This window comes from Oncorhynchus keta, unplaced genomic scaffold, assembly GCF_023373465.1.
Source record: "Oncorhynchus keta strain PuntledgeMale-10-30-2019 unplaced genomic scaffold, Oket_V2 Un_contig_3892_pilon_pilon, whole genome shotgun sequence".
NCBI lineage: Eukaryota > Metazoa > Chordata > Actinopteri > Salmoniformes > Salmonidae > Oncorhynchus > Oncorhynchus keta.
The window spans coordinates 95,001-117,655 of record NW_026287485.1 but is presented as its reverse complement, the minus strand read 5'-3'; the positions used below and the strand labels follow the sequence as shown (position 1 = coordinate 117,655).

Below are 22,655 nucleotides of genomic sequence, written 5' to 3'. Positions count from 1 at the left end.
AACACACCCTGCATGTCTGCACACTAAAATAAATGCAGGACAAATCCATACACATCAACTGAACAGACAAATGAATGGATGCAGTAGCCTCCCTGCAGCCTTGTATTACACACAGTATACCGCACAAACATCATAAGAGGCCAAATTCGTAAAAACGAACCCAAAAAACCCAAATTCCTCTGCCACCGCAGGACATATTTAACCAAAATTGAAAGCACACATACTAACTAAAATAATTCAACACATATTGGTCCCTCAGCAGCCGACCACTGTCGTCATCAGGAAAGATTGCCGGATTGTCCCAGTCCATGGCTGGTGGCACTCTGGGGGCCCTCTCCTTCCTCAGGCAGGCCACATTGTGGAGGACAGCACAAGCCACAGTAATATCACATGCCCTAACAGGGCTGACCCTTAATTTGTGAAGGCAGTGAAAGCGTGCCTTCAGGAGGCCAAAGGTCATTTCAACTCTGGCCCTGGTCCTGGCATGGGCATGGTTGTAGGCCTGCTGTGCTTCCTGGGGGTCTGTGAAAGGTGTCAGGAGAAAAGGCTGGCAGCCATACCCCCTGTCTCCCAGCAACACACCAGAGAATTCACCTGTCAACACAAAATCTCATCATTACTACCTCATAAACACAGTGATATTCTTGACACAGCCATGATGGTTATAAATAGGGGTTGTGTGGCTTACCTTGTGATAGGCACTGATAGATTTCAGAGGCCCGAAAGATTCTGGAGTCATGGACTGAGCCAGGCCATTTTGCCACAACATTGCTGATCACACAGTCAGCATTGCAGACCATCTGAAATCATAAGATGAGGAATATTACACCAATCAATGCACATCACTGGCAGATTTTTTGCTTATTTTCCCAGGTAATTTTGCTCAAGAAAATATTCAAGATGTTTTTTAGATATTTTTTTTTTACTGAAAACAAGACAAAAATACTAAGTAAGAAAGACATTTTTGCAGTGCAGTGAGCAACCGACCTTGGGTCCTTTGAAAGGCGCTATATAAATTAAAGTGATTATTATTATAGCTCATCTATTTATTCAATTAAATTTTATTTATATAGCACTTTTCACAATTGTTTCATTATGTCAAAGCAGCTTTACATTAATGAAAGCAGGAGAAACACAAAAAAACGGTGGACAACATAAGAAGCAGAGTACAACGGCTAAGATTAAACCGTACTGAGCGTAGTAACTAAATAATAATGTAAGGCTTTAATAATAATTTATCATAGCTTTATACAGTGTGATGGACTTACTTTACACAATTTCACTCATATCTGCAGTGCATTTCAATAAAAAATTTAACCGTTTCATAATTACAGTACAACTGCGTTTTTGGAGATGTGAATTAAATATTTGAATTGTAATTGTGATGTTTCAGCGGAGCGGTGAGTGTGTAATTGTGCACTACTTACGCATTCAGGCGGTCTGCAATACTTTGCCACGCTTTTTCTCTTTGCTTTATCACTGTGGCGGTGTTGCCTTTCTTCTTAATTATATCTTTTACCTCCTCGTATGCCTCCATGAGGATTTGTGCTTCCGACGGGGAAAAGTACGCGGCTCTAGTTGCCATGGTAAATCAGTTAATCTGTGATCTGTGGCGGGGTCTATTTGAGTGAGCCGTGAGCGCGCATTTATCCAGGATTGGTTTCACCTGGCTTAATGAATCCGTGTCTGCTCATCCTGGCTTCGTCTTTGTGCAACCAATTAAGCCTGGACGCACATGTTTTGGACATGCTTCATTGAGCTCAGCTGAGTCATTTATCCCGGATGTCTTAATTCTACTTTTGTGCAACAGGCCCCTGGTCCATAGCATCTGTTTGTTTACCTCTGGCTCTGGTCCATAGCATCTGTTTGTTTACCTCTAGCTCTGTTCCTCTCAAATGGAACCCTGTACAAAGGTGTTGGACTGTAACTCTGTTCCTCTCAAATGGAACCCTGTACAAAGGTGTTGGACTGTAACTCTGTTCCTCTCAAATGGAACCCTGTACAAAGGTGTTGGACTGTAACTCTGTTCCTCTCAAATGGAACCCTGTACAAAGGTGTTGGACTGTAACTCTGTTCCTCTCAAATGGAACCCTGTACAAAGGTGTTGGACTGTAACTCTGTTCCTCTCAAATGGAACCCTGTACAAAGGTGTTGGACTGTAACTCTGTTCCTCTCAAATGGAACCCTGTACAAAGGTGTTGGACTGTAACTCTGTTCCTCTCAAATGGAACCCTGTACAAATTGGACTGTAACTCTGTTCCTCTCAAATGGAACCCTGTACAAAGGTATTGGACTGTAACTCTGTTCCTCTCAAATGGAACCAAAGGTATTGGACTGTACAAAGGTGTTGGACTGTAACTCTGTTCCTCTCAAATGGAACCCTGTACAAAGGTGTTGGACTGTAACTCTGTTCCTCTCAAATGGAACCCTGTACAAAGGTGTTGGACTGTAACTCTGTTCCTCTCAAATGGAACCCTGTACAAAGGTATTGGACTGTAACTCTGTTCCTCTCAAATGGAACCCTGTACAAAGGTGTTGGACTGTAACTCTGTTCCTCTCAAATGGAACCCTGTACAAAGGTGTTGGACTGTAACTCTGTTCCTCTCAAATGGAACCCTGTACAAAGGTGTTGGACTGTAACTCTGTTCCTCTCAAATGGAACCCTGTACAAAGGTGTTGGACTGTAACTCTGTTCCTCTCAAATGGAACCCTGTACAGCTGCTTCATCGTAAGTTGGTGTTGACGCAAGATGTGGCAGAGTGTCGACATACTGACACGGTTGATATTATGGAATGTTGTGTGATCTGCGATGATTTGCTCTCCTAGTTGATGTAGGCGGATGGTCTTGTTTACCAACACTAGATTGACAATGGCCAGTTCCTGTTGGTGGTGAACAGACGTTCCATTGCCGAATTCAGATATGTTTGATTTTGAATAGAAGTGTTTTCCCAATGATTGCAAGAGATCTCATTATTGAATGAAGTGTCTAATGTAACAAACAGTGTGTAATGTTTTGAAAGTGTGTTGCAGAATTGCATACAAAGTGCAAAGCAGAAAATGTGTTTGTACTTTTGGTGCCTTTGTTTAAGGGATGTTTACAAAAGTTAAGGTTTTGATGCCTTTGTCTGAGCATTCACTTTCAGTGTGTCAGCAATCGGCAAAAACTGTAAACAGAATATCCAGTGTTTGTTAAGAGAGGGTGGGAGAGGAGGGGGAGTGGGAGATGTTTGGAGAGAGGGAGATAGATGGGGAGGGATGATCATTGCACTCTTGATTTCTAAGAAAAGGGTTTTCATTGATACACTCAATCACAAACCACACACATACACACATTCAGCCAATCAAGAATTAGCTGATTAGAAATTCCAGGTGTGTTCGAGAATTGACGACCTGCGGATAACAGAATCATCAACACAACTGATCGATTGTTCAATCATCTGTTTATCCTCAGATTCTGTGTGGCTTGTGGAAGGAGAGAATGCATGCTCTGGTCGATTGGAGGTGAAGTCCAATCAGTCCTGGGCCTCAGTGTGTGAAGCTGACTTTGACTGGCCGGATGCAGAGGTAGTTTGTCAGGAGCTTCTCTGTCCAGATTTCAGAGCAGTTCATGTACCCCTCTCTCTCTCTCTCTCTCTCTCTCTCTCTCTCTCTGACTTTCTCACACACATTATTTCTCTCTTTGTCTTACTCTCTCTCTCTCTCTCTGACTCTCTATCTCTCTCACACACATTATTTCTCCCTTTGTCTTACTCTCTCTCTCTCTCTCTCTCTGTCTAGCTACACTACTCAGTCTGTTGCAGGGAGGGAGTAGGTGTGCAGGGAAAGTGGATTTACATAATTTAGGCGGGGCCACAATAGCGGGCCCTGACTGGGACATCAACGAAGCAACTGTGGTGTGCAGACAGCTGGACTGTGGTTCTGCAGTTTCAGCAACACGAGGCAGTTACTTTGGCAGAGGATCTGGATTAGTTACACAGATGTATTTTTCATGCAGAGGATCTGGATTAGTCACACAGATGTATTTTTCATGCAGAGGATCTGGATTAGTCACACAGATGTATTTTTCATGCAGAGGATCTGGATTAGTCACACAGATGTATTTTTCATGCAGAGGATCTGGATTAGTCACACAGATGTATTTTTCATGCAGAGGATCTGGATTAGTCACACAGATGTATTTTTCATGCAGAGGATCTGGATTAGTCACACAGATGTATTTTTCATGCAGAGGATCTGGATTAGTCACACAGATGTATTTTTCATGCAGAGGATCTGGATTAGTCACACAGATGTATTTTTCATGCAGATGATCTGGATTAGTCACACAGATGTATTTTTTTCATGCAGAGGATCTGGATTAGCAGATGATTTCTGGAGGATTAGTCACACAGATGTATTTTTCATGCAGAGGATCTGGATTAGTCACACAGATGTATTTTCATGCAGATGATCTGGATTAGTCACACAGATGTATTTTTCATGCAGATGATCTGGATTAGTCACACATATGTATTTTTCATGTGATCTGGATTAGTCACACAGATGTATTTTTCATGCAGATGATCTGGATTAGTCACACAGATGTATTTTCATGCAGATGATCTGGATTAGTCACACAGATGTATTTTTCATGCAGATGATCTGGATTAGTCACACAGATGTATTTTTCATGCAGAGGATCTGGATTAGTCACACAGATGTATTTTTCATGCAGAGGATCTGGATTAGTCACACAGATGTATTTTTCATGCAGAGGATTAGTCAGATGTCTGCAGACTGCGTCGATGCCCATTCTCATACGCCTGGCACACAGATGTATTTTTCATGGGATCTGGAGCACACAGATTTTTTTCTCACGAGTCTGAACTGCGATGCCCATTCTCATACGCCAGCTGTTTTCTCACGGTCTGTTCAGGTAAGACTTGTTGGTTAGATGGTGTGGAGTTGTTTGTCTTTTAACTGAGTCACTCTTGTTGTACATTATGTAATAGCTTTCTGAAGTGAGGAGAAGTTTCCATTGATAGGACATTTACAGACACTTTTCAGCTTTCAGGTTCTCGCATTGTATTGATACTCAGGAAACGTATTTGTTTTGTGTGTTTGACTATTTCCGTGATAGTTTGGCTCCATTAACACCAGCAGAGGAACTGCTCTATTACATTAAATGATGACTAATTAATCAAATAGAAATCCTCAATTATAATGAACTGCTATTGTATTTCAAAGTCCATAAGTTGCTGTAGGCCCTTCATCTTTGAAATAGAATAACAATAAACCTCCTAAACAGGGCAGGTATCTATTTGTGTTGCTCTGTGAGGGAGGGTGTTATTAATCACTTCCACTTACTTCCCCATCGATGATGTCATCACATCTAAATGAGGAAGGTCATTAGATGTTCCATCCTCTTCTCCAGATCTCCTGTTCCAGCCTGATATCTCCCTGAATGTCTCAACGGAAGGGGTGTCCAGGGGCTACCCGGGGCCCGAGCTGTAATGGGGCCACAGCTTCACCATCACCTGCTCCACTCAGCCACAGTACCCAGGAGGCTCCTTCCTCCTCACGTTCACTGGCTCCAACAGAACCCAGATCCAGCCAGCTGTCTTCCTCTTCCCTGCTGCAGATGACTCCCACCAAGGAAACTACTGCTGTGTTTATAAGAATTATGTTTTCTCTCATAACTTCTCCTCTGAGAGTGAGCTCCTCTCTCTAACCGTAACAGGTACCTGAACATGATCCAGACGTAACTTTAACTGACAGACTCTGATTCACAGATGGTTCTGATGCTAATCACTAGGATGCCAACCAATACGTGTCTCTGTTCCAGCCTCTCCTCTGCCAGCTGTCATCATCAGACTGGTCATAGTGCTGCTGACCACCACAGCTACGTTTCTGCTCTGCAAATCAAGAGTCAGGTAAACAAAAGATTTATGCATAGAGGTTGAATACGAACTAGTTGGGAGATGGACTGTCATGGTGTGTGTGTGTGTGTGTGTGTGTGTGTGTGTGTGTGTGTGTGCGCGTGCATTTGTGCGTGCTTGTGTGTGTGTGTGTGTATTGAGATCCCTTTCGGTAAACAGTAGTCTCCTGGTGCTGTCTCTTTAGGTCAGTAGGTGTCAACAGAGAGCTGGATAGCGGTGCGTGGAGGGGTTGCCCCTGCATCCCAGGAGGGAGGGCTGCTGGCAGAGAGAGGTGAGAGCAGCCCAGAGGACAGGAGGAAGAGGACGAGTAGGAGGCAAGTCTTTGAACACACTGCCCAAGATCAGGTTACACACACATCTTCAGAATAAGCTACTTAAGATATAGGTCACTTCCACTGACTAATTTCTGAGTAATTTCCACAAACTGCGGAAATTGACATTAGTCGGGTGGGGGGGATGGTGCATTTCTAACCTTTTTAATATCTCTCAAGTTTGTCCACACACACAAACATACACACAGATTTTCAGAATAATCAATGTAAAGATATAGGTCATTTCCACAGTTCTGAGTACAGTATGTCCTGAGTCATTTCCTGTATATAAAACCCTGATACTAGCTGGGACTGGTGGGGGTGTGAGAAAGAAAGGTGGAGTAGAGAAAATGTATATGATGGAAAAAAATGATACGTGATTTTAATTTCATATTTTGGCAACTTTCTCATCGATATTTACTCATAACTCTTTTCTTGAATTACAGATTTGTACACATGTTGCAGTTTAGTGCTGCTTTGCATAACTAATGTATCCTATATCCCATAACCTGTGTTTTTACGAATTTATGGCTGTGTCACAAATGTCACCCTATTTTGACCAGTGCCCTATAGTGCAGTATGTATGGAAAGTGCACTAAATCAAAAATTGATTGATGTAGAAAATAATTAATGCTTGTGTAAATAATATATAAATATATATATATGTGTGTGTGTGTGTGTGTGGTGTGTGTGTGTGTGTGTGTGTGTGTGTGTGTTTTTGTAAAAAAAACTATGTTATCAGTGCATAGTACACACATATGGGTTTGTGCAAGACTGATACAGCTACTGTAAATTGTACATTTTCAGATTTTAAATGTTCTCATTAATATTTACTTGAATATTGATGTTACTAGTTTTTTAAAATTTTTATATTAGCTACAGATGATAGAAACTACTACTACAGTAACTACTACATAGGACATTCTGTATGTGATATTATGCATTGGGGTGGCAGGGTAGCCTAGTGGTTAGAGCGGTGGACTAGTTCAAATCCCTGAGCTGACAAGGTGCAAATCTGGCGTTCTGTCCCTGAACAGACAGTTGACCCAGTGTTCCTAGGCCGTTATTGAAAATAAGAATTTGTTCTTAACTGACTTGCCTAGATAAAAAAAAAGTATCCTGAATGCTTTGCTTATATTCATTGATTGGTCTATCTGGTAAATAAAAGGTCATTGATGTTACAGAAAACATATACAATTTGATTCAGAAACTAAAACTTTGATTCGTGTGTATTGTATTTTTTTAATCAAATAAACCACCTTACTTTACAACGCATGCTGGTGTTGGGGTAACGCGCAACAAATGGTAATTACGGTAAAGAACCCAACCCCTGTCCTGTGTGTGTGCTCGTCATCTCGCACTCAGGGAAGGGAAAATAGGAAAACTGTCGGGGAGGAAGAGCAGTGAACACGCCGAGGAACATACCTATTATCTATTCTAGATTGGTCCTAAAAGAGTACACAGTCGAGTGGGGCTAAGCTAGTCACTTTCAGCGTTAGTTTACCCATGTGTGTGTACTCTAGGTAAAGTTATTCGCTGAATAGGGGAAATTCGACTTCACTACTCGGACGAGCAGCTAAGAACGCCCAGAACAGCAGCAGTTTGGAAACCTGAGTCTGTTTCGACAGGCCCGGATCCCTGTTCAAACAACGTCTGGGGACTTGCATGAAAACAACAAAAGAACCACCCGAAATTGGTAATTCAGTACATTGTTTTTCAATCATTTGAGCTAAGTGTCTGAACGTATGCAAAAAAAGAAATAGTTAACGTTTTGCTAGTTAGCAAGCGGTCGCTAGCGGTGTTGTAGTTTGGTTAGCTAACGTTAGATGTCTACAGTTAGCGAATTCGTAGCTTAGCTATAATATAGCTACTGTATTCGGCTGTATTTGTTTTGCACTCATTGCACTACTGTCCAATAATAGCGACTTGCTTAGTTACCTATTAATAAGCTAACATTTAGCGTAAAACAATCGTCGTTGGCTTGCTAAGTTAGTTAGCTCGTTGGCTGGTTTGCTAGCAGAAAGTAACGTTTGCTTGACGTTTGTCACCTAGTTAATGTTACCCAACTAGCAATTGACTTATGTGAAGTTTTACAAAATTGTCTACCTAACAAGCATTTTATGGATTGAAGTTCCATGTACTTCAGACTCCCGGCAGACAGTAAGTTGGCCACTAGTCGTTAGGTCAAAGCCCGTCCGCAGAGTCAACTACCAGATACTCCTCGTACACGGACGTTGGGCCACTCACGAAATACGAGTCAAAGTCCACGTTAATCATTTTATCATAGGTCTCTCTTACATCACCATCATGTGTAGATTGAGTTTTTTTTTGCTGTCATTTCCCCCCCCCCCGTCATGCTGTTAATGTGTAGCAGTGGTGTGGCGTTAATGACTCTAGTGAGAAGTTGTTCTCGACTAGCCAAGGTAGCTAACTAACGTTACATTCTTTAGGAAGTGTTTGCTCTGTACTATAACGTTATCTCCTGTCATATTTGCCAAGATTTCTTTGTAAGAAATTGCCTGTGGAAAGGATGGGATATATCGAGATGTATGTGTTGAAGTTATGAACCAGCTGCAAAGTGTACTAACGACTCCTGTAACATTACACGGCTGTGTACAGTAATAATTGTCCAACACCATCCGTGTTTTTTTCTTCTCCTTTTCTGTTATGAAGGGGTGGCTCCCTCTGTCTTGGATTTCTTTGATATATTCACCATGAGAGCAAGATAGAAAGGGGGGCGGGAGAGGAAGAGAAGAACCTGTTTTGTGGGTCTTGGCCACGTTTTGGAATAGGATGGGTTTACATAGTCATTTAGCAGAATCTCTTATCCAGAGTGTCTAATAAAGACAAATCAGGGTGAAGTGCCTTGCTCGAGGGCACATTGGCATATTTTTCATCTGGTCGGCTCGGGATTTGGACCAGCGACCTTTTGGTTTCTGGCCCAACACTCCTATCCGCTAGGCTACCTGCCAATGGGTGGGGTAGAGTCAGGCGTGGTTATTTCATTTGCACACAGACGTGACCAGGGCCATGCATTGGTTTGTTCTGCTTTATATTGTATGCTACAGTTCCATGGTTTGTCGCTCCTCACCACCAGTATCTATTGATCAAAAAGAGCACCGTACATACACATGCCGTCAAAATTGACCAGTTGAAATTTGGGAGAAGGAGAGGGAACGCGTTAGTACATGCTCTCTTTTCAGTAGTAGTAGGTTACTTCACCCCTTCGCCAAATTGAACACGTCTCATTTTTACCCTCAAATGTAATTTGTGAGATGACTCTGTCGTTGAGTTCATACTAGAAGTTATTTCAAAGTGACTTGAGAGTTGTAGCCTAGCAATGTAGTAGCCTAGCTCCAGCACACAGGCGGTGATTTTTATGCCAGGAGTATCATTTATGATCCTCTAACGACAGCCTTCCAAGTCACGCTATGGGTGTGGCCCAGACACATGGACGTCTGCTTGTACTGTATTTGCACCTTCCTAGGTTTGGCGCTACACCTGAGATGTGTTTATATTTGATCTGTTAACTTGGTGTTAAAAACAAAACAATACTTTGCCAGTGGTTTTCAGAGTGAACATGTCAGCCATTTCATTTCCTGGTCACCTTTACTGGTCGTGCATGACTCCACTCTACCTGTATGTAAACAACGGGTGTGGCCATTTCACATTCTCTTCCCTCCATATATTTGATTGAGCATGACATCACACTGCTGTGTATCTGACTCCCTTTTCCCCAGTCAAAGAATTAACATGGCTAACTTTTTACTGTTACTTGGAACTTGGAAGGTCTGTCTTGCACTGCCCAATGTGCCTCTACTATGTGTGTCTGTGTCAGGGGCCACCATACTCTGGCTAGTATTTAGTTTGCCTGCGGGGAGTGTTACATAGGCAGAAGTCTAGGACTGGCACTGGTGGTGTTTGGACTGAGGCCAAGGTTAAAACACACACACACCAACTGCCCGTCTCTGTCGCCAGCAATTCAAATGTGTCTGAGTCAGCAGCACCAGTACAGGGACCAGACCACAACAACTTTACCACACCGCAGTGATGACACTCAGTAAAACACTGGGGAATCAAGTTTGTGTGTGGTCTAGAGGTCGACCGATTTAATCGGAATGGCCGGATTAATTAGGGCCAATTTCAAGTTTTCATAACAATCGGAAATCGGTATTTTTGAGCACCGATTTGTCGTTTTGAAAAATTATTATTATTATTTTTAGACCTTTTTATTTAACTAGGCAAGTCAGTTAAGAACATATTCTTATTTTCAATGACGACCTAGGAACGGTGGGTTAACTGCCTTGTTCAGGGGCAGAACGACAGATTTGACCCTTGTCAGCTCGGGGGATCCAATCTTGCAACCTTACAGTTAACTAGTCCAACGCAATAACGACCTGCCTGTCTCGTTGCACTCCACAAGGAGACTGCCTTTACGCGAATGTAGTAAGCCAGGTTAAGTTGCTAGCTAGCATTAAACTTATCTTAAAAAAACAATCAATCATAATCACTAGTTAACTACACATGGTTGATGATATTATCTAGCGTGTCCTGCGTTGCATATAATCTGACTGAGCATACAAGCATTAAGTATCTGACTGAGCATACAAGCATTAAGTATCTGACTAAGCGGTGGTAGGCGCATAAACATGAATTCAAACAGGACTTTAGTGCGTTTTGCCAGCAGCTCTTCGTTGTGCGTCAAGCATTGCGCTGTTTATGATTTCAAGCCTATCAACCCCCGAGATGAGGCTGGTGTAACCGACGTGAAATGGCTAGCTAGTTAGCGCGCGCTAATAGCATTTCAAACGTCACTCACTCTGGGCCTTGGGGTGGTTGTTTCCCTTACTCTGCATGGGTAACGCTGCTTCGATGGTGGCTGTTGTCGTTGTGTTGCTGGTTCGAGCCCAGGGAGGAGCGTGGAGAGGGATGGAAGCTATACTGTTACACTGGCAATACTAAAGTGCCTATAAGAACATTGAATAGTCAAAGGTTAAGGAAATACAAATGGTATAGAGGGAAATAGTCCTATAATAACTACAACCTAAAATTGAAGACTTATGTTAAAAGAAACCACCAGCTTTCATATGTTCTCATGTTCTGAGCAAGGAACTGAAACGTTAGCTTTCTTACATAGCACATATTGCACTTTTACTTTCTTCTCCAACACTTTGTTTTTGCATTATTTAATCCAAATTGAACATGTTTCATTATTTATTTGAGGCTAAATTGAATTTATTGATGTATTACATTAAGTTAAAATAAGTGTTCATTCAGTATTGTTGTACTTTTTGGTCCTCCAATAATCTGTATCAGTATCGGAGTTGAAAAATCATAATTGGTCGACCTCTAGTGTGGTCCTTGCATATTACTACCCAATCACTATAAAACTATTATTTCCTTGGAAATATATATCTCTGCTGTCTCATTCAACAGCCTTTAGGGTGACTGAGCCTGATATCTCTGCTGTCTCATTCAACAGCCTTTAGGGTGACTGAGCCTGATATCTCTGCTGTCTCATTCAACAGCCTTTAGGGTGACTGAGCCTGATATCTCTGCTGTCTCATTCAACAGCCTTTAGGGTGACTGAGCCTGATATCTCTGCTGTCTCATTCAACAGCCTTTAGGGTGACTGAGCCTGATATCTCTGCTGTCTCATTCAACAGCCTTTAGGGTGACTGAGCCTGATATCTCTGCTGTCTCATTCAACAGCCTTTAGGGTGACTGAGCCTGATATCTCTGCTGTCTCATTCAACAGCCTTTAGGGTGACTGAGCCTGATATCTCTGCTGTCTCATTCAACAGCCTTTAGGGTGACTGAGCCTGATATCTCTGCTGTCTCATTCAACAGCCTTTAGGGTGACTGAGGCTGATATCTCTGCTGTCTCATTCAACAGCCTTTAGGGTGACTGAGCCTGATATCTCTGCTGTCTCATTCAACAGCCTTTAGGGTGACTGAGCCTGATATCTCTGCTGTCTCATTCAACAGCCTTTAGGTGACTGAGCCTGATATCTCTGCTGTCTCATTCAACAGCCTTTAGGGTGACTGAGCCTGATATCTCTGCTGTCTCATTCAACAGCCTTTAGGGTGACTGAGCCTGATATCTCTGCTGTCTCATTCAACAGCCTTTAGGGTGACTGAGCCTGATATCACTGCTGTCTCATTCAACAGCCTTTAGGGTGACTGAGCCTGATATCTCTGCTGTCTCATTCAACAGCCTTTAGGGTGACTGAGCCTGATATCTCTGCTGTCTCATTCAACAGCCTTTAGGGTGACTGAGCCTGATGTCTCTGCTGTCTCATTCAACAGCCTTTAGGGTGACTGAGCCTGATATCTCTGCTGTCTCATTCAACAGCCTTTAGGGTGACTGAGCCTGATATCTCTGCTGTCTCATTCAACAGCCTTTAGGGTGACTGAGCCTGATATCTCTGCTGTCTCATTCAACAGCCTTTAGGGTGACTGAGCCTGATATCTCTGCTGTCTCATTCAACAGCCTTTAGGGTGACTGAGCCTGATATCTCTGCTGTCTCATTCAACAGCCTTTAGGGTGACTGAGCCTGATATCTCTGCTGTCTCATTCAACAGCCTTTAGGGTGACTGAGCCTGATATCTCTGCTGTCTCATTCAACAGCCTTTAGGGTGACTGAGGCTGATATCTCTGCTGTCTCATTCAACAGCCTTTAGGGTGACTGAGCCTGATATCTCTGCTGTCTCATTCAACAGCCTTTAGGGTGACTGAGCCTGATATCTCTGCTGTCTCATTCAACAGCCTTTAGGGTGACTGAGCCTGATATCTCTGCTGTCTCATTCAACAGCCTTTAGGGTGACTGAGCCTGATATCTCTGCTGTCTCATTCAACAGCCTTTAGGGTGACTGAGCCTGATATCTCTGCTGTCTCATTCAACAGCCTTTAGGTGACTGAGCCTGATATCACTGCTGTCTCATTCAACAGCCTTTAGGGTGACTGAGCCTGATATCTCTGCTGTCTCATTCAACAGCCTTTAGGGTGACTGAGCCTGATATCTCTGCTGTCTCATTCAACAGCCTTTAGGGTGACTGAGCCTGATATCTCTGCTGTCTCATTCAACAGCCTTTAGGGTGACTGAGCCTGATATCTCTGCTGTCTCATTCAACAGCCTTTAGGGTGACTGAGCCTGATATCTCTGCTGTCTCATTCAACAGCCTTTAGGGTGACTGAGCCTGATATCTCTGCTGTCTCATTCAACAGCCTTTAGGGTGACTGAGCCTGATATCTCTGCTGTCTCATTCAACAGCCTTTAGGGTGACTGAGCCTGATATCTCTGCTGTCTCATTCAACAGCCTTTAGGGTGACTGAGGCTGATATCTCTGCTGTCTCATTCAACAGCCTTTAGGGTGACTGAGCCTGATATCTCTGCTGTCTCATTCAACAGCCTTTAGGGTGACTGAGCCTGATATCTCTGCTGTCTCATTCAACAGCCTTTAGGGTGACTGAGCCTGATATCTCTGCTGTCTCATTCAACAGCCTTTAGGGTGACTGAGCCTGATATCACTGCTGTCTCATTCAACAGCCTTTAGGGTGACTGAGCCTGATATCTCTGCTGTCTCATTCAACAGCCTTTAGGGTGACTGAGCCTGATATCTCTGCTGTCTCATTCAACAGCCTTTAGGGTGACTGAGCCTGATATCTCTGCTGTCTCATTCAACAGCCTTTAGGGTGACTGAGCCTGATATCACTGCTGTCTCATTCAACAGCCTTTGGGTGACTGAGCCTGATATCTCTGCTGTCTCATTCAACAGCCTTTAGGGTGACTGAGCCTGATATCTCTGCTGTCTCATTCAACAGCCTTTAGGGTGACTGAGCCTGATATCTCTGCTGTCTCATTCAACAGCCTTTAGGGTGACTGAGCCTGATATCACTGCTGTCTCATTCAACAGCCTTTAGGGTGACTGAGCCTGATGTCACTGCTGTCTGTTTCAATAGCTGTCGTGTGTGTCTTAGAACACACTCTACAAAGAACCTAGAATCCTAGCCAACTGGTCACCTTCAGTCTCTTTCAACAGCTGATAGTCTAGAAAGAACCTAGAATCCTAGCCAACTGGTCACCTTCAGTCTCTTTCAACAGCTGATAGAAATATCCTAGAACCCTACCTGGCATGCTGAGTGAGGTCAAATTACATGCAGCACATTGAGGATGACAGAGCCTCATATCACTGGTGTCTCACCTCCGGTCTCTGAACAGCTGCTGTCTCTGTGTCTCACAACACAGTCTAAGGCTGTGTTTAGGCAGGCAGCCCAATTCAGATTTTTTTTTCTCCAATAATTGTTCCTTTGACCAATCAGATCAGCTCTGAAATGATCGGATGTGATTGGTCAAAAGACCAATTAGTGGGAAAAACATCAGAATTGGTCTGCCTGTCTGAACGCAGCCCTAGAATCCTAGAAATCTGGCACATGATTTTAGGGGCATGGCCATTTGGCTTCAAAAGGTGTTCCCTCTGCCAGGGCACCAAGGCCATCTGCCAGGGCAGTGTTTTTTTAAAGAAATTCAGTCAGGCTTCCAACTTACACTTAAAAGTTGTAATAGTAGAATGCACAAGGTGAAATTTCGATATTGGGTTTACATCATCAGGTATCCTCATGTCATGTCAGTCATTGCATACCTCAAAGAGCTATTTATAACTAGTCCATGTAATCTGTATTTTAGGTCAAATATCACATGAATAGACATTAGACATGGCAAAATGTATAGAATTGCAAGAAAATGAGCTATATAAGTGAACATTTTCTCTGCACCCAATGACAAAATGTGAATAATTGCAGAAAATAAGCTTTAAACCAGCAACATTTTCTCTCCTCCAACAAGCGGGGGTGCAGATAGTTTGTGTCATGAACATTAAATTCTCTGGCAACAGCTCTGATGGACAATCCTGCAGTTTGCATGCCAATTGCACACTCCCTCAAAACCTGAGACATCTGTGGCAATGTGTTGTGAAAAAACTGCACATTTTAGCGGCCTTTTAGTGCCCCCAGCACAAGGTGCACCTGTGTAATGATCATGCTGTTTAATCAGCTTCTTGATATGTGACACCTGTCAGGTGGATGGATTATTTTGGCAAAGGAGAAATGTTCACTAACAGAGATGTACATTTCTTTTGAGAAATAAGCTTTTTTTGCTTATGGAAGATTTCTGTTGTCTTTTATTTCAGCTTATGAAACATGGGACCAACACTTTATGTTGAGTTTTTGTTCACTCTACATACACACACACACACTTCGTTACGTTACAGCCTTATTCTAAAAGGTATAAAATAACAACAATCTCCAGCAACCTACACACAATACCCCATAATTACAAAGTGAAAACTGTTTTTTAGACAGTTTTGCAACAACAAAAAATATATAATACAGAAATACATTATTTACATAAGTATTCAGACCCTTTGCTCTGAGACTTGAAATTGAGCTCAGGTGTATCCTGTTTCCATTGATCATCCTTGAGATGTTTCTTCAACGTGATTGGAGTCCACTTGTGGTAAATTCAATTGATTGGACATGATTTGGAAAGGCACACACCTGTCTATATAAGGTCCAATAGTTGACAGTGCCTGTCAGAGCAAAAACCAAACCATGGAGGTCAAAGGAATTGTCCCTAGAGCACCGAGACAACAGGATTGTATATGAGGCACAGGGAAGGGTACCAAAACATTTCTGCAGCATTGGAGGTCCCTAAGAACATATTGGCCTCCATTCTTAAATGGAAGAAGTTTGGAACCACCAAGACTCTTCCTTCAGTTGGACCCCAGCCAAACTGAACAATTAGGGGAGAATGGCCTTGGTCAGCAAGGTGACCAAGAACCCGATGGTCACTCTGACAGAGCTCCAGAGTTCCTCTGTGCAGATGGGAGAAACTTCCAGAAGGACAACCATCTCTACAGCACTCCACCAATCAGGGCTCTATGGTAGAGTGGCCAGACGGAAGCCACTCCTCAGTAAAAGGCACATGACAGCCCGCTTGGAGTTTCTCAGACCATGAGAAACAAGATTCTCTGGTCTGATGAAACAAGATTCCAACTCTTTGACCTGAATGCCAAACGTCACTTCTGGAGGAAACCTGGTACCATCCCTATGATGAAGCATGGTGGTGGCAGCATCATGTCTGGAGGAAACCTGGTACCATCCCTATGATGAAGCATGGTGGTGGCAGCATCATGCTGTGGGAATGGTTTTCAGCAGCACGGAGACAAGTCAGGATTGAGGGAAACCTGAACGGAGCAAAGTACAGAGATCCTTGATGAAAACCTGCTCCAGAGCGCTCAGGACCTCAGACTGGGGTGAAGGTTCACCTTGCAACAGGACAATGACCCTAAGCACACAGCCAAGACAAAGCAGGAGTGGCTTTAGGGAATGTCAATGTCCAGCCAGAGCCCGGACTGAACCCAATCAACCAATGTTGTGAAGTGGCCCAGACATGAATCTGATCGAAAATGTCTTTATAAAAATGTCTTACTTATAGTTAAAGCACTTTGGCAGTGATTACAGCATAAGAGTTTTTTTTTTGGTATGACGCCTCAAGCTTAGCACACCTGTATTTGGGGAATTTCTGGAATTTCAGGTCTGAGACCTGAAAAAGCTGTGCTTGTAACGCTCCCATCCATCCTGACAGAGCTTGAGGATCTGCAGAGAAGAATGGGAGAAATTCCCCAAATACAGGTGTGCTAAGCTTGAGGCGTCCTACCCAAGAAAACTCAATGCTGTAATCACTGCCAAAGGTGCTTTAACTATAAGTATGGAGTAAAGGTTCTGAATACTTCTGTACATGTGATATCAGTATTTCTCATGTTCTCAACTTTCATTATCAAGCAGCCAATCTTTTTAACAACCGTGGTTCTAACATCTTTAGATCTTCCCTCTTAATTTTTAAAGTCTTTTCATCTCTGTCATGCCTATTCAGAGCTGAGATGCCTGTGAGAAGGAGGAGGAGGAACACTGTAGCTATCTGTTTGGGATCCTTACTCCCAGCCTACTTCAGAGCTGAGATGCCTGTGAGAAGGAGGAGGAGGAACACTGTAGCATACCTGCTGTTCCTTCACTCCCAGCCTACTTCAGAGCTGAGATGCCTGTGAGAAGGAGGAGGAGGAACACTGTAGCATACCTGACGTGTCCTTCACTCCCAGCCTACTTCAGAGCTGAGATGCCTGTGAGAAGGAGGAGGAGGAACACTGTAGCATACCTGACGTGTCCTTCACTCCCAGCCTACTTCAGAGCTGAGATGCCTGTGAGAAGGAGGAGGAGGAACACTGTAGCATCCCTGACGTGTCCTTCACTCCCAGCCTACTTCAGAGCTGAGATGTCTGGGAGAAGGAGGAGGAACACTGTAGCATACCTGACGTGTCTGTCTTCACTCCGAGCCTACTTCAGAGCTGAGATGTCTGTGAGAAGGACCTGGTCATGAGACTGGCGTTGGCTAATAACAATTGAGATATCTGAGAGAGCCATGTGAGTGAGAGGTGCTTTGGAGCACGGCGGCTGGCAGCCGGGAGAAGGGAATTCTAATGATTATATTCAGCCCAAGGGCACAACGGACACTGGCTGCAAGGCATGTATTTTCGGGGGTGTTGTGGCCACACCAGGGGGTCGTCGATGCCACTGGGACATTTGAGGCCTGTATGTGGTACAAGGCTACCCATCTGAACCTGTCTTGTTAAGTGTGTTTTGTCCCTGTCAGTGTAATCCCATGAGCCCAATTTAAATGCGTTAGCCTGCTTTAGAGGTACCTTGAAAATATGTTTGCTGATAAATGAGACCAACTTTTATCATTCTTTCTAGTTCTTATATTTCTTATTTTTGGGATTAGTGTGTTTTGTTCTGTATTATTGCACTGTCGCTGATAGAAACATAAGCATTTCGCTGCACCCGCGATAACATCAGCAAAACATGTGTACGTGACTAATAACATTTGATTAGAGATGTGAAATCATTAGAGGAATGGAAAGAAAGGCCCCTTGCAACCACTCCAGGGCTGAGAGGGAGAGGTAGGTAGATAGAGAGAGAGGGACAGATGAGTGGATACATGAAAAAGTGAAGGATTAGCCACAAACACAACCTGAACAGCTGAGGCAGGATGTGACATGCCAGAACTCCCGTTGGAATGTGTGACGGAGGTGTGTGTGTGTGTGAGAGAGGGGGGGGGAGACAGTTTGTGTCAAGCGGAAAGAAAAGGGGAGGGTGAAGAGATTAAGCAAGTTCACTGAAACTTGATGTTCTGTTTTTAGTTTTCAAGGATAAAGTTCATGTCACCATGACCAGATACCATACCTACTGTAATACACTTGTCTTTGTTCATCCACTCACCACAGCCAGCTGCAGACTGGGTGGGGGGTTGCTACTGTACAGTAATGAATCCGGCCAGTGGCTGACTGGAGACAGGATTGAAGGGGGAATGATTTGGATGGCTGGTCCTCTGGTATGACTACAGCTCAACAAGGATCTGATTCCATGTAGACTAATGTGGTTCTGAATTGGTTATGTTTTGAACTCGGTGTGTCAACGGTTATTCCAATAGCCAAACGGACGTTAAGATTGAAATACTTTTGTGAGTATGGCATTTAGAGTTTTTTTTTTGGGGGGGGGGGGTTATTTTAACATGAACAAAAACTTTTTCTGATTTACATTTTAACATCCATGTGACATTTACATACAATAATATACCATGACATTTCAAATTCTTAGTTTAATTAAACAAACTTTTTTCAATGTTGGGTAGTTTTTACACTGGGTGTACCAAACATTAAGAACACCTCTCTCCATGACAAACTGACCAGGTGAATCCAGGTGAAAGTGATGATCCCCTTATTGATGTCACTTGTTAAATCCGATGCAGTCAGTGTAGATGAAGGGGAGGAGACGGCTTAAAGAAGCCTTGAGACATGGATTGTGTATGTGGGGGGGGTTCAACTCTGTGTTCCTAATGTTTTGTATAGCCAGTGTAAAGCTGGCTCTTCTCTAGGCTACTCTATCCAAGACAGTGTAAAGCTGGCTCTTCTCTAGGCTACTCTATCCAAGACAGTGTAAAGCTGGCTCTTCTCTAGGCTACTCTATCCAAGACAGTGTAAAGCTGGCTCTTCTCTAGGCTACTCTATCCAAGACAGTGTAAAGCTGGCTCTTCTCTAGGCTACTCTATCCAAGACAGTGTAAAGCTGGCTCTTCTCTAGGCTACTCTATCCAAGACAGTGTAAAACTGGCTCTACTCTAGGCTACTCTATCCAAGACAGTGTAAAGCTGGCCCTTCTCTAGGCTACTCTATCCAAGACAGTGTAAAGCTGGCCCTTCTCTAGGCTACACTATCCAAGACAGTGTAAAGCTGGCTCTTCTCTAGGCTACTCTATCCAAGACAGTGTAAAGCTGGCCCTTCTCTAGGCTACACTATCCAAGACAGTGTAAAGCTGGCTCTTCTCTAGGCTACTCTATCCAAGACGGGGCCTTCCATGATGATACGTTGTATGATGATGAATAACATTGTGACTGCTACTAGTCTTGGCTGTAGCTGAGTTGCCTTGGTGTCTCCTCTTCCTCCGTCTGCTCGCTCCCTTCTCCTACGTTACTAACCGGCCCATCCGCAGCAGCAGCCATAGCGTGCCAGCCTCCCTCGTGCAGAAGAGCTCAGGTTAAAAACAGGTATTTTGACTATTCGGATATATGACAGATTCATGATACTATTTGAGTAGTGAAATTATTTCAGACCCACATTCCTTTTCCTTTTTATTTTTTTTAATTAAAAAAAAAAGATTTTCCCAAGACTTGACCAGGAAGTTCATCTCTGTCGGTTTATGTTTGGTTCAGTTAGGCCAAGTTTCCTGTTCTGAATCCTCTAGCTACGTTTTGGTTCAGTAAGTTTCCTGTTCTGAATCCTCTAGCTACGTTTTGGTTCAGTAAGTTTCCTGTTCTGAATCCTCTAGCTACGTTTGGTTCAGTAAGTTTCCTGTTCTGAATCCTCTAGCTATGTTTGGTTCAGTAAGTTTCCTGTTCTGAATCCTCTAGCTATGTTTGGTTCAGTAAGTTTCCTGTTCTGAATCCTCTAGCTATGTTTGGTTCAGTAAGTTTCCTGTTCTGAATCCTCTAGCTACGTTTTGGTTCAGTAAGTTTCCTGTTCTGAATCCTCTAGCTATGTTTGGTTCAGTAAGTTTCCTGTTCTGAATCCTCGAGCTACGTTTGGTTCAGTAAGTTTCCTGTTCTGAATCCTCGAGCTACGTTTGGTTCAGTAAGTTTCCTGTTCTGAATCCTCTAATACGTTTGGTTCAGTAAGTTTCCTGTTCTGAATCCTCTAGCTACGTTTGGTTCAGTAAGTTTCCTGTTCTGAATCCTCTAGCTATGTTTGGTTCAGTAAGTTTCCTGTTCTGAATCCTCTAATACGTTTGGTTCAGTAAGTTTCCTGTTCTGAATCCTCTAGCTATGTTTGGTTCAGTAAGTTTCCTGTTCTGAATCCTCTAGCTACGTTTGGTTCCTCGACATGTTTAAAGGTCCAATGCAGCTGTTTTTCTCAATATGAAATCATTTGTGGGTAACAATTAAGTACCTTGCTGTGATTATTTTCCATTAAAATGGTCAAACACAAAAAAATAGCTTGTTAGCGAAGAGTAATTTCTCAAGCAAGAATGTAGCTAGGGCTGCCTGGGAGTGGGGCTGCCTGGGAGTGGTCTGAGTGGGGAAACTCAAAATGAGCTCTTATTGGCAGTTTTTTTTTTTATTGGTCTATTAACGAACTCCATCCCACCAAAACAGGCTGAAGTTCCAGGCAGTCTTTTCTAACAGCTCTTACACTAAAAGGGCATTATGATTTTCATAGTGTTATTTCAACCTCCATACTGTGAATGTAACACAGTGTCTTTAAGGTCTGTTCTGTCTTTTACTGTCGTTCTAGTTTCTGGTTCTGTTTTGGGCTCAGCCAGGAGCTGATGGGTGTAAACTCTGGGCCCAGAAATAGACTTCTAGAACCCGTGGTGCTCTCTCTCTCTCCTCGCTCTCTCTCTCTCCTCGCTCTCGCTCTCTCTCGCTCTCGCTCTCTCTCGCTCTCTCTCGCTCTCGCTCTCTCTCGCTCTCTCTCGCTCTCTCTCGCTCTCTCTCGCTCTCTCTCGCTCTCTCTCGCTCTCTCTCTCTCTCTCGCTCTCTCTCGCTCTCTCTCTCTCTCTCGCTCTCTCTCGCTCTCTCTCACCTGCCTCTGTGGAAGACAAGAGGTGCTAACGAGCACCACCTGCCACAGCCCTTCCCTAGGAACATGTGATTCTCCCCCAGTCATCACACTCTTATTGTAACTCAACTTATTTCCTTCTGCTTCTTCCTCTTCTCCTCTCCCGTTCTTCTCTTTCCTGTATCTCCTCAACCTCCCTCCTATCCTCCCTCTCTCTCCTTCTCGTCCTCCCCTCTCTCTCATGCTGTTCATCTCGAAGTGTGGAGGTGATTAGCATCCTGTCGCCCTGCTGCTTCTCTGTACAGCATCACTGTAATGTGTGTTTGTGGGTTAACTGTCTGTCTGTGTCTCTCTCTCTCTGTGTGTGTGGGAATATAACGGAGTATGGAATGTTGTTTAAAAACGGTTTATTCTGTGTGTGTCAGGTTAACTCTGTCCTTCCTCTTTGTGTGGTGCTAGGTGGTTTAACCCTGTCCTCTACTCAGTGTGGTGCTAGGTGGTTTAACCCTGTCCTCTACTCAGTGTGGTGCTAGGTGGTTTAACCCTGTCCTCTCTACTCAGTGTGGTGCTAGGTGGTTGAACCCTGTCCTGTCCTCTCTACTCAGTGTGGTGCTAGGTGGTTGAACCCTGTCCTGTCCTCTCTCAGTGTGGTGCTAGGTGGTTGAACCCTGTGTCCTCTCTACTCAGGTGGTGCTGGTTTAACCCTGGTGGTGCTGAACCCTGTCCTGTCCTTTAACTACTCCGTGTGGTGCTAGGTGGTTTAACCCTGGTGGTTTAACCCTGTCCTCTCTACTCAGTGTGGTGCTAGGTGGTTGAATCCTGTCCTGTCCTCTCTACTCCGTGTGGTGCTAGGTGGTTTAACCCTGTCCTCTCTACTCTGTGTGGTGCTAGGTGATTTAACCCTGTCCTCTACTCAGTGTGGTGCTAGGTGGTTGAACCCTGTCCTGTCCTCTCTACTCAGTGTGGTGCTAGGTGGTTGAACCCTGTCCTGTCCTCTCTACTCCGTGTGGTGCTAGGTGGTTTAACCCTGTCCTCTCTACTCTGTGGTGCTATGTGGTTGAACCCTGTCCTCTCTACTCCGTGTGGTGCTAGGTGATTTAACCCTGTCCTCTCTACTCCGTGTGGTGCTAGGTGATTTAACCCTGTCCTCTCTACTCCGTGTGGTGCTAGGTGGTTTAACCCTGTCCTCTCTACTCAGTGTGGTGCTAGGTGGTTGAATCCTGTCCTGTCCTCTCTACTCAGTGTGGTGCTAGGTGGTT

General features: G+C 43.8%; 1 protein-coding gene and 2 long non-coding RNA genes across 3 annotated transcripts in view; 2 read left to right on the top strand and 1 right to left on the bottom strand.

The window, feature by feature from the left end:
* Window positions 1-267: 267 nt before the first annotated feature.
* LOC127924258 (uncharacterized) lies at window positions 268-1,638 on the bottom strand. The gene is made up of 3 exons (XR_008117439.1): window positions 1,428-1,638; window positions 689-800; window positions 268-594 (listed from the first exon to the last, which is right to left on the bottom strand). It is a non-coding gene; the product is annotated as an uncharacterized LOC127924258 (long non-coding RNA).
* A 3,981-nt stretch (window positions 1,639-5,619) lies between these two features.
* Window positions 5,620-6,859, top strand: LOC127924262 (uncharacterized). The gene is made up of 3 exons (XR_008117445.1): window positions 5,620-5,719; window positions 5,825-5,912; window positions 6,103-6,859. It is a non-coding gene; the product is annotated as an uncharacterized LOC127924262 (long non-coding RNA).
* A 707-nt stretch (window positions 6,860-7,566) lies between these two features.
* The window catches only part of LOC127924257 (catenin delta-1-like), a 66,224-nt gene continuing 51,135 nt past the window's right edge, over window positions 7,567-22,655 (top strand). Inside the window, exon 1 of the mRNA XM_052508827.1 lies at window positions 7,567-7,925. The gene's annotated coding sequence lies outside the window, so the exon portion shown is untranslated. The remainder of the gene's footprint in view (window positions 7,926-22,655) is intronic.